Source organism: Papio anubis, chromosome 7 (genome assembly GCF_008728515.1).
Source record: "Papio anubis isolate 15944 chromosome 7, Panubis1.0, whole genome shotgun sequence".
NCBI lineage: Eukaryota > Metazoa > Chordata > Mammalia > Primates > Cercopithecidae > Papio > Papio anubis.
The window spans coordinates 67,752,045-67,769,504 of record NC_044982.1 but is presented as its reverse complement, the minus strand read 5'-3'; positions in this window follow the sequence as shown (position 1 = coordinate 67,769,504).

Below are 17,460 nucleotides of genomic sequence, written 5' to 3'. Positions count from 1 at the left end.
AAGTACTGTGTTAGGTACTTTACACACATCTCATTTATCTGCTTCTTTCTTTCTCTTGGTTTGATTTTCACATGCAAAAATGCTCACTCGAAGTTACTGTCCATTGAGGAATTGATAAGAAAGAGAGAAATATTAGGATTTCCATATCCAAATAACCTTGGCATCAATTATTGCAAAACTGTCACTGGTACTTATATATTTGGCTAAGAATTCAAAGGGGGAAAGGGGTGGGAATAGCAGAAGCAGGAGAAGCCCAGGAGTTTCTGGGCCTCCTCTGAGTCCCAAATTACAGCACAGAACAGGAAGAAATCTCGCCATGGTGAGGAGGTTGTAAAGCAAATCTAAACTGCAATGTTGGTCAAAGAAGGAAAAGGAACAGATTAGACCAATGACAGATACTGAGTGATGAAGCCTCAGTAGGAAGTTAGAAGAACAAGAGAACTCAGGGTCCTGGAGAAGTGGGAACTGCAGGAAGGGCCCAGATTTGTTCTTCATACAGAATGTCAAGGCCTGCTGCAAGTTTTTATCTGCTTTTTTGAAATAGTTTGACTGTTTTCCCCAATGAGTTGACTGAACTGAGCAATTATTTTATTATAGAGACAATGAGACAGTTACTGTTAGAATGAGATAGGAATTTTGGCACCTCATTTCCAGAAAAGCAGCACTAACTCTTTAAAAAAATTGTTTTTCATTTGAGAAAGATTAAAAGTAATATATATCGACAAACACAAATGTTAACATAATACTGATGAAAAATAAATTATGTATGCTTTTTTGTACATTCAAAGCACAGAAAAAAAAATGCTATATATTGTTTATAAATGCATTTATATGTATATAAAAGTATTGAAATTGACTGGAGTGACTTCTTTTTTTCTCCAACATTAACTTTTTAACAATGTTTATTTAGCAAAACAATTGTTCAACTTTAGTCAACTATGTTTCTGCGGCTGGGGTCCAGGGAAGGAGGTAAGTAATTGGTTAAATTGTTGTCAGAAATTATTTAGAAAAAGCATCAATAGATAAATATTTTTCTCTTGAGTGTTTTCTTACACATGTGATCCAGTATTCTTTTTTTCTTTTTCCAGTTTATATTCTTGCTTTACCTCCACCTACGAATGATCATAGAATTAGACTCATCAAATGATTAGAATGAGTCCAACTTTCAGGAGAAAGTGATGACTTTCATTCTATTTAACCCTTTTCCAGTGGTTTAGCAAAATCAGACAGATAGACATTGTCCTCTTTCATGTAATTATAACTTGCAACAAGTAGTAGCAGGTAATATGGTGACATAAGCAAATTTATGATACTGTTTACCTATTCCCATTATCTATAACTAAAATTTTTAGTTTAAGCCCAATTAAAAGTAGCATGATTGAACTGTTGATGAGTCAAATTTTACCTGATCTATAAATTAAAATACCTATAAAACATTTTTATGCATAGATTGCTGTAAAGAAATAAAAACAGTGTTCGATATCCTTGGTAGGCCAAGGTTCTATACAAACACACAAAGAAAGCAGTATTTCTAGACATAACTCTTTTAAAAGGGGAGCTTTTTGTTTTTAATGTGTGGGGGATGGGGGTAGTTTTTCAGTTCCACTGGACAAATCAATCAAAACATGCAGATTGATCTGAACACGGAGTCATAGCCTGAATCCAGCATCCATTCTGTGATGCAGAGGAAATTTCTACATTTGTTAAACTACTCTGCCACAGTATCTTATCTTTCTCAGAGCATCTCTCAGCATCATCACGATCCATCAAAAAAAGTACAGTGACTACATAAATGAGAGTAGCCATTAGAATGAACTATTTCAGAGAGCAATGCCTTGAGGAAAGAACTGTTTGCATTATACATGGCCTTACACTCAGTTATCTCCCCAGACCACAAAGGGAAGATGGATATTCCTGGTCACATGAACAGTTTATGAGGTTCCGTACTATAAAGAGACATCTTCAGGGCCTTGTGTATGTACATTGTAAAACTTTGAGATATTTTATGTTACAACATACATATTTAATGTGATAATAAAATAGCTTATTTGTTTCAAAGTATCTTTTTATCCTTGCTTATATAACCAAACAGCTTGTTGCTATTGGCTAAATTTTCAAAACTTACTATTCACAGTAGCAGTGGGAACATGCCCAACTTCCACAGATATATAAATCCGATTCGAGAAGCTAACGACACATTCAGGATGAGTAATGTGACATCCATCTGGGAACACAATGTTGAGGATCGAGGAAACTTTTTAAGGCCCAGTGAGTTTCCTTAGTTTCATATTGTTTCTACAGGGAGATATTATTTTTTTATTTCCAAAAATGGTTAAATTACAAGCCAAAAACTATTCAGTAAATTGAACATACCAACATAAAAAAGCAAGGGACCCTTTGGACAATAGGCAGAAGTAGCACTAAACTAGTAAGGTGAATGGACAAAGTGTTGAAAAATCAGATCTTCAAATAAAAATTTACTTGAATGGCACCAAATGGCATTTTACTACCCGACCAATGTAGGCTACTTAAAGACTTGCCAGATCATCTTCATGCTATCTGTTACTGACAGTGCAGTTATTAGTCGGCAGAAACTCCTACTGTAAATTATTTTCTAGAACTAGCATGAGAAAGTCCTAGAGAAATGAGAGTCAATGTTGAGTCTTACGGGATCCCGAAGATTGAAATGTAAATAGTGGGTTGAATATCAAGCAGCACATTATTTCACAGCCAAAATATGACAAGGAAGTGAACTTACGCATCTGTCTTGCCTTGCTTTATTCTAAAGGTAGCCCAAAATGATGTTTAAAAAGAAATGTTCCTGAGTTATAGTGTTGAGTGGATCATTTAAGACAGTGTATTATAAGAAAAGAATAAGAATCTCAAATATTGTTCTATACTATTTGGAGAAAATTGCTTAAGATATTATTAGAGTAACTGCTTAATCAAAATATTTACCCACTTTGATCTGAGGCTATGTCTTCATAATCCAAAAGATTTGAGAATTTGAATTAAGTTTGGTAATTACTAGTTTAATCTACATAGCAATCAAAATTTATAACTCAAACTCTTAGGCTAATTTTTACTACATTAATCATATTAAGATAACAAATAACAGGTCTATTCATTTTCCTTTGGGAAAGACAATTTTATTCTAATATGTGTTCTTGGCCTAGCCTTTTTATGTAAATAATATAAATAAATAATATTTTTATTGATTTTCTATGAATGCTTTCTCAGTTTTTTTTAGTTTTTATCTAATTATATGGTACAATAATATCTGTTAGCATTGATCTAGGTGAGATGTTTTAAATGAAGCTCACTTACCATTTGATAGATGAACATTCAATAGTGTCATCAAAGCTACAAGAACTTTTAAATTGAAAGAAATAAACCTTTATCCTAATTTTCCATTTGTCATAAACTTTAGGTGGTTAGTGTCTTTCATAGTCTGACATTATTGCACATTACAGGACAATGGAAATGGCTATTTTGCTTTAAAACTGTCTCCTAATCTAAGTTGAGCATTGCTTTATTCCACTTACTGAGTATCTCTGTTTAACTATATTTTTTATTTACATTCCTCTTTGATAGCCAAAAGGCACTATGGGAAATAATTTCAGTCACTGTTTCTTGTATCTTTGTTGTTGTTGTTGTTGTTGTTTATAGTTACTTGAGAAAAATACAAAAATATGTCAGGTCAAATTATTCCCTGTTTAAAAATCCTCTCACCACTTCTTGTCTCACTCAGACAAAAAAACCAAACTGCTTACAATGGTCTATAGGGTCCTTTACAACTGTCCTACTCTCTCTATCCTGACCCCCCAACTCCTCTGGCCTCATCTCCTACCACCATCCCTTTGGACCCTTTTTGTGGTCTGGAAAGATGCCAAACATATCCTGCCTTAAAGTCTCTACCTGGGCTGCTCTGTCTGCTGTACAGAGACTAGACCACAAAGAAGCAAGGTAGAAACAGAAAGCAGAAGCGGTGATACTGGAATAATTCAGGTGAAGGATGATGGAACCAGGATGGTAGTGGTGGAAGTGGTAAGAATGGGAAGAAGATAATTGTTCTTTTTATTGTTATTGTTATTTCTAATAATTGTTATTTTTCTTCTTTGAACTTTTCTGTCTTTTTTTTTCTTGAGTTGTATTTTATTTTATTTTATTTATTTATTTTTTTATTATTATACTTTAAGTTCTAGGGTACATGTGCATAATGTGCAGGTTTGTTACATATGTATACTTGTGCCATGTTGCTGTGCTGCACCCATCAACTCGTCAGCACCCATCAACTCGTCATTTACATCAGGTATAACTCCCAATGCAATCCCTCCCCACCCCGCCATGATAGGTCCCGGTGTGTGATGTTCCCCTTCCCGAGTCCAAGTGATCTCATTGTTCAGTTCCCACCTATGAGTGAGAACATGCGGTGTTTGGTTTTCTGTTCTTGTGATAGTTTGCTAAGAATGATGGTTTCCAGCTGCATCCATGTCCCTACAAAGACACAAACTCATCCTTTTTTATGGCTGCATAGTATTCCATGGTGTATATGTGCCACATTTTCTTAATCCAGTCTGTCACTGATAGACATTTGGGTTGATTCCAAGTCTTTGCTATTGTGAATAGTGCCGCAATAAACATACGTGTGCATGTGTCTTTATAGCAGCATGATTTATAATCCTTTGGGTATATACCTAGTAATGGGATGGCTGGGTCATATGGTACATCTAGTTCTAGATCCTTGAGGAATTGCCATACTGTTTTCCATAATGGTTGAACCAGTTTACAATCCCACCAACAGTGTAAAAGTGTTCCTATTTCTCCACATCCTCTCCAACACCTGTTGTTTCCTGACTTTTTAATGATTGCCATTCTAACTGGTGTGAGATGGTATCTCATTGTGGTTTTGATTTGCATTTCTCTGATGGCCAGTGATGATGAGCATTTTTTCACGTGTCTGTTGGCTGTATGAATGTCTTCTTTTGAGAAATGTCTGTTCATATCCTTTGCCCACTTTTTGATGGGGTTGTTTGTTTTTTTCTTGTAAATTTGTTTGAGTTCTTTGTAGGTTCTGGATATTAGCCCTTTGTCACATGAGTAGATTGCAAAAATTTTCTCCCATTCTGTAGGTTGCCTGTTCACTCTGATGGTAGTTTCTTTTGCAGTGCAGAAGCTCTTTAGTTTAATGAGATCCCATTTGTCAATTTTGGCTTTTGCTGCCGTTGCTTTTGGTGTTTTAGACATGAAGTCTTTGCCCATGCCTATGTCCTGAATGGTACTACCTAGGTTTTCCTCTAGGGTTTTTATGGTATTAGGTCTAACATTTAAGTCTCTAATCCATCTTGAATTAATTTTCGTATAAGGAGTAAGGAAAGGATCCAGTTTCAGCTTTCTACTTATGGCTAGCCAATTTTCCCAGCACCATTTATTAAATAGGGAATCCTTTCCCCATTTCTTGTTTCTCTCAGGTTTGTCAAAGATCAGATGGCTGTAGATGTGTGGTATTATTTCTGAGGACTCTGTTCTGTTCCATTGGTCTATATCTCTGTTTTGGTACCAGTACCATGCTGTTTTGGTTACTGTAGCCTTGTAGTATAGTTTGAAGTCAGGTAGTGTGATGCCTCTAGCTTTGTTCTTTTGACTTAGGATTGTCTTGGAGATGCGGGCTCTTTTTTGGTTCCATATGAACTTTAAAGCAGTTTTTTCCAATTCTGTGAAGAAACTCGTTGGTAGCTTGATGGGGATGGCATTGAATCTATAAATAACCTTGGGCAGTATGGCCATTTTCACGATATTGATTCTTCCTATCCATGAGCATGGTATGTTCTTCCATTTGTTTGTGTCCTCTTTTATTTCACTGAGCAGTGGTTTGTAGTTCTCCTTGAAGAGGTCCTTTACATCCCTTGTAAGTTGGATTCCTAGGTATTTTATTCTCTTTGAAGCAATTGTGAATGGAAGTTCATTCATGATTTGGCTCTCTGTTTGTCTGTTACTGGTGTATAAGAATGCTTGTGATTTTTGCACATTAATTTTTAAAATTTAACAAAATTAACTTTTTTAAAGAAAAATACTGATAACAACTCCAAGATATATTTGAGTGGAATCTAACAGAAGCTAATGGCCATTTGAAGGAGGTTGAGGAGGGACAGTCCTTTAAAAAGGTTTTCAAGTTTTGGTTTGAGCAGCAAGAATCATGCTACCCGTAATCAAAACAGGAAACACAGAAGACGTAACAAGCTTTAAGTGTTATGACATTGAATTCAGGTGCCCACAAAACAGAGCTAACCAAGCACTATCTAGGCAGCAGTTGTACTTTTGGGTTGAAGAAAGTGATCTGGGTCTGAAATATAAAGTTCAGGAATCATTAACAGCAAAGTTGTTGTTAAAGCTTTGTGGTAATAACTGAAGAAGAGTGTGGACTCAGAGAAAAAGGAATGACGCCACGAAAGAAGAGCAGCCTGTATGTTGGACAACAACAAGGGGACATAAAAAGAGATGCAGAAGAGAACGGTGTCTCAAAGACTCCAGAATAAAGATGTATTAAAACTCATGACAAAACTGCAATTACTTTTGCACCAACCTAAATACTCAGGAGTACCAAACTTCATATGTACTACCACTATGTCAATTTATTTGACTCAGTGTAAAGGTCCATGCAGCTCTGAGAAAGATGTTTACAAGTGTTTTAAGTCCCTATTTAAAAACAGAACTTAGGTGTAGCAAGTTCCTTTCCATTATAAACTTGATAGACATAAAATTTGAACAAGCCTTTGATACCACCTTAGTATTTGTTTTATAATTTATATAATGCTCTTATTGTCTTATTTTAAGTGTATCCTTATAAAAGCCTTTCTGAACATTATTGGCTATATAATCTATAGTATAATGCCTGCTTTATAATTTAGATCTCCATTTCTATCCTATTAAGCCATCTGCAGTCTTCCTTAATATTCTTACCTTAAACACTGTCACTCTGAGCTTGATTCAGGTCAAGAAAGACTGTGGATGTTTCACCCGTCCAACTCTAAATGCAGAAATAGAAGTCTATGAAAACTTGCTTCGTTTTTATCTATTCCACTGTAAGGGCAAGTTCACACACTGCTGCTTTTTATTTTTTATGCATAAAAAAGTTTATTTGATATAAACTTTCTACTGAAATTTTCCTTTGACTTTAGTAGATATTTAAAACACCCTTTTTCCCAGTCAATCTGTGATTGGTGAGGTATAACAAGAGAAAAGGATGCCCTGGCAAAGAGCCTATTCTCTTATATCATAAAATATATTTATAATAAAAAAGTGATAAAATAGAACAGTTTGAGCTCTTCCCAGTCACTGAATGTTGTTCCATCCATACACCTACAAAGCCTCAGTTCTCATCTGTACACCCTAAGGAAGAAATTGACAAGGTAAATTTCTCATTTTCCTAATTTAAGGTGACTGAAGCCCTAGAGTCTCCTATAATTGATGTTCATGGACATTTAGGATTTACACTCTTCAGGAAATAGACAATTCATACATTTTAACACTCAAATCAACCTTGAGTGCCCTTCTATGCCTCTATAAGTAATAACGATGTGATGATCAATTTTGCACATTTTCTTACTGGCATCTTACATGGGCTGTGAAACTTTAATAGGGGTCTATTTCTGAAAATTATGCTATGTTGCTTCAGCTATTCTGATATTCAAGGATTTGGAAAGGTGAATCATTCATTCTGTTGCTTAGAGAGATATTTACAAAGAAAAGGAATCTGAATTTCCTTCCAAATCTAAAATTTTCTTTCAAAATGTGCTTTTGTTGAACATGTTATTGCTTACCAGGTGTCCCCTAAATAATGTCTTCTTTCTTAGAGGATAATTTCAGACTAGCACATTTGCAAGTGACCAACCTTTGTATGAAGAAATTTGTTTCTGTCAGCCAACTATCTCTTCGATCAAATGCAGTTGTGTTCATTTGGCCACACAGTGTTGACTTTCTCAACTATAAAATTGTACCAAAGAATGGACTTTTGTGTCCACCTGCTTCCTCCAGCCTGAAAAAATATATATGTGTATTGCATACACAGCATTAACAGGAAAATGAAACGAATGCACTGACTCTGAAGTATGATCTGCAGACAATCAGCATCACAGAACTTGTGAGAAATGTTCATTCTTGCCCCAGCCCTCAGACCTAGTGAATCATAATATACAGGAGTGGGGCCCAACAATCTGAGGTTTAATAAACCCTCTAAGCAATTCTGATGCAAATAAAACACATGTAAAGCACATTTTTAAAAATGATAATGTAGGGGAAAGTGGAAGGTGAGTAATTTCCAACTAATTAAGTCAAAATTTCTGGGGCTGGGGCCTAGACAATTATTTGTTTTTAAAGCTCCCAGGTAATTCTAATGAACAGCCAGATTTGAGAGCCACTGCTCTAGAGACACCATGTCTCAAGTGGTGAAAACCACTCTCCAAATTACTGGTTTTGCAATTTACTAGTTCTATTTATTGAGGTGCTTATTTTGTTGCCTTACTAGCTTGAGATGAGATTCTAAGTATTATTTGTATCTCGCCCCCGCAGTGCTTAGCACAATCCCATGCACACACTTTAATGAGAATATGTTTCAATACTTGATTCACAAAGAACGATTCTACTTGGTTCTTGCATCAAACTTCTGAAATAGGTAGATTATTATTATTTTTTAAAAAATAGGGTTCACAGAGAGTAACTGGCTGACTTTCTCACAACTAATCACAGCAGAACCTTAACCACCAACCCAGATATCTTTCTATCACAAAAGTTTCTCCTTTTCTTCAACTTCCTTTTGGGATGCAATTTCCACACTGCAAGTCTTTCCACTTAAGATTATAGGACCTTCTCCTATCCCATCTCCCTACTACCACTTCAGGGCCCAAATTTATGTCTTTCAAAAGGCACCCCTAGGTTTCAACATTCTCAGCAGCTTCGGAGAGTTAGAGCTATATCCACCCTGCAGAGACAGGAGGCATCGTTCATTTCAAGTTGTTAAAATGCGGCAAATAAAGAATACAATCTTTACTAAGAAAATTCTCAAAAGGGAGGGAAGTAGGTAATAAAATGAACATGTCTCCGGGTTTATTAAGCTTTACCACCAATAAAAGGAAATCATCAAGTGGATGTGACAGTATACTTTTTTCTAAAAGAATTTTCCATGGTTTTAATCAGAGCTTTCAGATGGCTCAACACTTACTGTCATGAAAATGTGGACCCAATGAAGTCATAACCTGAGTAGCATGCAAATATTTCCCCATGAGGGCCATGCACCATCTGCAAGAAAGGCCTGTAAATAATCCTTCTTTTCCTTCCAAATCCAAACGATTATACAGTACACAAGCCTTATTTACAGACGGATCACTGTACACACTCTCATTAGAAGCTTCAGAGTGTTATTTCCTTTTTCCTAGCATCTAAATTTTGAATAATCGATCTGCATTCCTCAGAGTGTGGGTGGGCTATGTGAAATATTTTAGGTCTTGATCAAAAGTGTATTCGGGGGGCAGCCTCTGCCCTTGGACAGAACCAGCATCTGTCTCGATTATCAGTGTGCTAAAGAAGTCAATCTTAAGGCATATATTATGTTTTTTCCAGAAGTTGTACAATTCCAAAGACTTTGTAAGTTTTTTTACTGCATTCCCATAATAAAATTTAAACCTTGATAATCCAAATAGGGAACAAAGCTAAAGAAACAGGATTATGTAAGATTATATCTGCATCCTTGATTCAGATAAGAAGATACATTACCATTCAGGAGGGGGAAAATCCATGAACCTGCCAGTGAAGATGTTAATGCTGCAATGTTATATGAAGTCCTCTGGTGTCAGATCACACTCCCTCCTATGACCAAGAAAGGCCACACCTTCTCCCTGATGGTCACCAAATAAGAAAAAGGAAGTGAGCTGGTAAACAAGCAGAAAAGGATATTACAGTAAAACTAAAATTAAAGATTTAAGACAGAAATGATAAGAAGTTGTTAACAGGATAACCCTCATGTAAGGAGCACTGAGAAGAGAAGCTAACATGAAAATGTTTCTTCATAATCAAAATGTAGAGGTTACTAATACAAGATATAGAATCAATAGCCTAAATTCTAATTGTGAATCCACTAATTTGTGTGATCTCTGATAGCTTATTTCACCTTTATATGCCTCAGTATCTTGATCTGTGAAGTGGGGAATGGTTTCCATGAAAGACGCTTGGCACATAGCACACAGTAATACTTGCTATTATTATTCCTTGAGACCTTCTTTAGACTAAGAAGAGTATAATGTAAAACCTACAGAATAGAAATTGAAGGTGGCTCTTTTGGCTCACCCTAGCTTTAACCTTGTACTCCTAGCCATGGTAATAACAGCTTCCTCTTCAGTAATTCACACCTGTGGCCTCCTTACTTTTCATGACCATCTTCAAATATCTTCAGCTCTTTTCCTCCCTTATGCTTAATACATAAGTTGCAAAGACTTTCAAGTCTAAATTATTTTAATTGTACAAGAACTCTATCCTGCAGATTATGCAAGAAAACGAATGAATTTTGCTAATGTAGGGTATAAATATCATATGTAACTTTCAAACCTATAGTAAATCAAGGGTTACTCCATCTGGAAAGACTGCCAGCAGAGATGAGCTGACTTCACTCATATTTATTTTGTAGAAAAAGTACCCAGGTCAAAATAACTAATATTTGAGATGGACCCAAGAACTACTGAGGTTCAGGACAAGATTTAAATAGCTGGGCTACATCATGTATGTATACACCAAGGCAAGCATCTTCCAAATTCCACTGTGTTATTTATACCCAATATGTTTCCTCTTCTATAATGTTAATCTACTCAGTAAATACTTAAAAATAAAGCTTAAGAGAGGTTCCAAGATGGCTGAATAGGAAGAGCTCCAGTCTACAGCTCCCAGCATGAGCGACACAGAAGACAGGTGATTTCTGCACTTCCAACTGAGCTACCAGGTTCAACTCACTGGGGCTTGTCGGTCAGCAGGTGCAGCCCATGGAGTGCAAGCTGAAGCAGGGCAGGGCATTGCCTCACCCGGGAAGTGCAAGGGGTCAGGGAATTCCCTTTCCTAACCAAGGGAAGCCATGACAGATGGTACCTGGAAAATCGGGACACTCCCACCCTAATACTGCGCTATTCCAATGGTCTTAGCAAACGGCACACCAGGAGATTATATCCCGTGCCTGGCTCAGAGGGTCCCATGCCCATGGAACATCACTCACTGCTAGCACAGCAGTCTGAGATCGAACCGCAAGGCAGCAGTGAGGCTGGGGGAGGGGCATCTACCATTGCCGAGGGTTGAGTAGGTAAAAAAAGCCACCAGGAAGCTCGAACTGGGTGGACCCCACTGCAGCTCAAGGAGGCCTGCCTGCCTCTGTAGACTCCACCTTTAGGGGCAGGGCATAGCTGAACAAAAGGCAGCAGAAACTTCTGCAGACTTAAACATCCCTGTCTGACAGCTTTGAAGAGAGTAGTGGTTCTCCCAGCACAGAGTTTGAGATTTGAAAACAGACAGACTGCCTCTTCAAGTGGGTCCCTGACCCCTGAGTAGCCTAACTGGGAGACACCTCTCAGTAGGTGCCAACTGACACCTCATACAGCTGGGTGCCTCTCTGACACTAAGCTTCCAGAGGAAGGATCAGGCAGCAACATTTGGCGTTCTGCAATATTTGCTGTTCTGCAGCCTCCACCGGTGATACCCAGGCAAACAGGGTTGGGAGTGGACCTCCAGCAAACTCCAACAGACCTGCAGGTGACAGTCCTGACTGCCAGAAGGAAAACTAACAAACAGAAAGGACATACACACCAAAATCCCATCTGTACGTCACCATCATCAAAGACCAAAGGTAGATAAAAACACAAAGATGGGGAGAAACCAGAGCAGAAAAGCTGAAAATTCTAAAAATCAGAGCGCCTCTTCTCCTCCAAAGGAATGCAGCTCCTTGCCAGCAATAGAACAAAGCTGGATGGAGAATGATTTTGACAAGTTGAGAGAAGAAGGCTTCAGACGAATGGTAATAACACACTTCTCCGAGCTAAGGGAGGATATTTGAACCCATCACAAAGAAGCTAAAATCCTTGAAAAAAGATTAGATTAATGGCTAACTAGAATAAACAGAGTAGAGAAGACCTTAAATGACCTGACGGAGCTGAAAACCATGGCACGAGAACTACGTGACACATGCACAAGCTTCAGTAGCCAATTCAATCAAGTGGAAGAAAGAGTATCAGTGATTGAAGATCAAATGAATGAAATGAAGCGAGAAGAGAAGTTTAGAGAAAAAAGAGTAAAAAGAAACAAACAAAGCCTCCAAGAAATATGGGACTATGTGAAAAGACCAAATCTATGTCTGATTGGTGTACCTGAAATTGACTGGGAGAATGAAACCAAGTTGGAAAACACTTTTCAGGATATTATCCAGGAGAACTTCCCCAATCTAGAAAGGCAGGCCAATATTCAAATTCAGAAAATACAGAGAATGCCACAAACATACTCCTTGAGAAGAGCAACTCCAAGACACATAATTAGATTCACCAAAGTTGAAATTAAGGAAAAAAATGTTAAGGGCAACCAGAGAGAAAGGCCGGGTTACCCACAAAGGGAAGCCCATCAGACTAACAGCAGATCTCTCAGCAGGACCTCTACAAGCAAGAAGAAAGTGGGGGCCAATATTCGACATTCTTAAAGAAAAGAATTTTCAACCCAGAATTTCATATCCAGCCAAATTAAGCTTCATAAGTGAAGGAGAAATAAAATCCTTTACGGACAAGCAAATGCTGAGAGATTTTGGCACCACCAGGCCTCCCTTACAAGAGCTCCTGAAGGAAGCACTAAACGTGGAAAAGAACAACCAGTACCAGCCACTGCAAAAACATGCCAAATTGTAAAGACCATTGATGCTAGGAAGAAACTGCATCAACTAATGAGCAAAATAACCAGCTAACATCATAATGACAGAATAAAATTCACACATAACAATATTAACCTTAAATGTAAATGGGCTAAATGTCCCAATTAAAAGACCCAGACTGGCAAATTGGATAAAGAGTCAAGACCCATCAGTTTGCTGTATTCAGGAGGCCCATCTCACATGCAGAGACACACATAGGCTCAAAATAAAAGTATGGAGGAAGATCTACCAAGCAAATGAAAAACAAAAAAAAACCAGGGGTTGCAATCCTAGTCACTGATAAAACAGACTTTAAACCAACAAAGATCAAAAGAGACAAAGAAGGCCATTACATAATGATAAAGGGATCAATTCAACAAGAAGAGCTAATTATCCTAAATATATATGCACCCAATACAGGAGCACCCAGATTCATAAAGCAAGTCTTTAGAGACCTACAAAGATAGTTAGACTCCCACACAATAATAATGGGAGACTTTAACACCCCGCTGTCAACATTAGACAGATCAATGAGACAAAAAGTTAACAAGGATATCCAGAAATTGAACTAGCTCTACACCAAGCAGACCTAACAGACATCTACAAAACTCTCCACCCCAAATCAACAGAATATACATTCTTTTCAGCACCACATCGCACTTATTCCAAAACTGACCACATAGTTGGATGTAAAGCACTCCTCAGCAAATGTAAAAGAACAGAAATTATAATGAACTGTCTCTCAGACCACAGTGCAATCAAACTAGAACTCAGGATTAAGAAACTCACTCAAAACTGCTCAACTACATGGAAACTGAACAACCTGCTCCTGCATGACTACTGGGTACATAACGAATTGAAGGCAGAAATAAAGATGTTCTTTGAAACCAATGAGAACAAAGATACAACATACCAGAATTTCTGGGACACATTTAAAGCAGTGTGTAGAGGGAAATTTAAGGCACTAAATGCCCACAAGAGAAAGCAGGAGAGATCTAAAATCGACACCCTAACATCACAATTAAAAGAACTAGAAAAGCAAGAGCAAACACATTCAAAAGCTAGCAGAAGGCAAGAAACAACTAAGATCAGAGCAGAACTGAAGGAGACAGAGACACAAAAAAACCCTTAAAAAAACTGATGAATCCAGGAGCCGGCTTTTTGAAAAGAACAACAAAATTGATAGACCACTAGCAAGACTAATAAAGAAGAAAAGAGAGAAGAATCAAATAGATGCAATAAAAAATGATAAACAGGATATCACCACTGACCCCACAGAAATACACACTACCATCAGAGAATACTATAAACACCTCTGTGCAAATAAACTAGAAAATCTAGAAGAAATGGATACATTCCTGGACACATACACCCTTCCAAGACTAAACCAGGAACAAGTTGAATCTTTGAGTAGACCAAAAACAGGCTCTGAAATTGAGGCAATAATTAATAGCCTACCAACCAAAAAAAGTCCAGGACCAGACGGATTCACAGCTGAATTCTACCAGAGATACAAAGAGGAACTGATACCATTCTTTCTGAAACTATTCCAATCCACAGAAAAAGAGGGAATCCTCCCTAACTCATTTTATGAGGCCAGTATCACCCTGTTACCAAAGCCTGACAGAGACATAACACAAAAAGAGAATTTTAGACCAATATCCCTGATGAACATTGATGCAAAAATCCTCAATAAAACAGTAGCAAACTGAATTCAGCAGCATCTCCAAAAGCTTATCCACCACGATCAAGTGGGCTTCACCCCTGGGATGCAAGGCTGGTTCAACATACACAAATCAATAAACATAATCCATCATATAAACAGAACCAAAGACAAAAACCACATGATCATCTCAACAGATGCAGAAAAGGCCTTCGACAAAATTCAACAGTACTTCATGCTAAAAACTCTCAATAAACTAGGTATTGATGGGATGTATCTCAAAATAATAAGAGCTATTTATGACAAACTCACAGCCAAAATCATACTGAATGGGCAAAAACTGGAAGCATGCCCTTTGAAAACTGGCACAAGACAGGGATGCCTTCTCTCACCACTCCTGTTCAATACACAGTTGGAAGTTCTGGCCAGGGCAATCAGGCAAGAGAAAGAAATACAGGGTATTCAATCAGGAAAAGAGGAAGTCAAATTATCCCTGTTTGCAGATGACATGATTGTATATGTAGAAAACCCCATCATCTCAGCCCAAAATCTCCTTAAGCTGATAAGCAACTTCAGCAAAGTCTCAGGATACAAAATCAATGTGCAAAAATCACAAGCATTCTTATATACCAATAACAGACAGAGAGCCAAATCATGAATGAACTCCCATTAACAAGTGCTTCAAAGAGAATAAAATACCTAGGAATACAACTTACAAGGGATGTGAAGGACCTCTTTAAGGAGAACTACAAACCACGGTTCAATGAAATAAAAGAGGACACAAACAAATGGAAGAACATTCCATGCTCATGGATAGGAAGAATCAATATCGTGAAAATGGCCATACTGCCCAAGGTAATTTATAGCTTCAATGCCATCCCTGTTAAGCTACCAATGACTTTCTTCACAGAATTGGAAAAAACTACTTTACAGTTCATATGGAACCAAAAAAGAACCCGCATTGCCAAGGCAATCCTAAGCCAAAAGAACAAAGCTGGAGGCGTCATGCTACCTGACTTCAAACTATACTACAAGGCTACAGTAAACAAAATAGCATGGTACTGGTACCAAAACAGAGATATAGATCAATGGAACAGAACAGAGCCCTCAGAAATAACACCACACATCTACAACCATCTGATCTTTGACAAACCTGACAAAAACAAGAAATAGGGAAAGGATTCCCTATTTAATAAATGGTGCTGGGAAAACCGGCTAGCCATATGTAGAAAGCTGACACTGGATCCCTTCCTTACACCTTATACAAAAATTAATTCAAGATGGATTAGAGACTTAAATGTTAGACCTAAAACCATAAAAACCCTAGAAGAAAACCTAGGCAATACTATTCAGGACATAGGCATGGGCAAGGACTTCATGTCTAAAACACCAAAAGAAATGGAACCAAAAGCAAAAATAGAAAAATGGGATCTAATTAAGCTATAGAGCTTCTACACAGCAAAGGAAACCACCATCAGAGTGAACAAGCAACCTACAGAAAGGGAGAAAATTTTTACCCTCTACTCATCTGACAAAGGGCTAATATCCAGAATCTACAAAGAACTCAAACAAATTTACAAGAAAAAATCAGAGAGTCCCATCAAAAAGTGGGCAAAGGTATGGACAGACACTTCTCAAAAGAAGACATTTATGCAGCCAACAGACACATGAAAAAATGCTCATCATCACTGGCCATCAGAGAAATGCAAATCAAAACCACAATGAGATACCATCTCACACCAGTTAGAATGGCAGTCATTAAACAGTCAGGAAACGACAGGTGCTGGAGAGAATGTGGAGAAACAGGAACACTTTTACACTGTTGGTGAGACTGTAAACTAGTTCAACCACTGTGGAAGACAGTGTGGCGATTCCTCAAGGATCTAGAACTAGAAATACCATTTGACCCAGCCATCCCATTACTGGATATATACCCAAAGGATTATAAATCATGTTTCTATAAAAAGACACATGCACACATATGTTTATTGCGGCACTATTCACAATAGCAAAGACTTGGAACTAACCCAAATGTCCATTAATCATAGACTGGATTAAGAAAATGTGGCACATAATCACCATAGAATACTATGCAGCCATAAAAAAGAATGAGTTTATGTCCTTTGTAGGGACATGGATGAAGCTGGAAATCATCATTCTGAGCAAACTATCACAAGGACAGAAAACCAAGCACCGCGTGTTCTCACTCATAGGTGGGAATTGAACAATGAGAACACTTGGACACAGGCTGGGGAACATCACACACCAGGGCCTGTCATAGAGTTGGGGGTGCAGGGAGGGATAGCATTGGGAGATATACCTAATGTAAATGACGAGTTAATGGGTACAGTACACCAACATGTCACATGTATACATATGTAACAAACCTGCATGTTGTGCACATGTATACTAGAACTTAAAGTATAATAAAAATAAATAAATACAAATAAAAATAAAGCTTAGTATAAACTTGATATATGGTCTAATCAACTCTCTTCAATCTGACCAAAATCAATATGTTTTAAAGCCAAGATTCTGGCCATGTTTAAGAATTGATGCTACCGGCAGGGTGTGGTGGCTCACGCCTGTAATCCCAGCACTTTGGGAGGCTGAGGCAGGCAGATCATGAGGTCAGGAGATTGAGACCATCCTGGCTAACACAGTGAAACCCCGTCTCTACTAAAAAATGTAAAACATTAGCCGGGCGTGGTGGCGGGCGCCTGTAGTCCCAGCTACTTGGGAGACTGAGGCAGGAGAATGGTGTGAACCTGGGAGGCGGAGCTTGCAGTAAGCTGAGATCGCGCCACTGCACCCCAGCTTGGGCAGCAGAGCGAGACTACGTCTAAAAAAAAAAAAAAAAAAAAAAAGAATTGGTGCT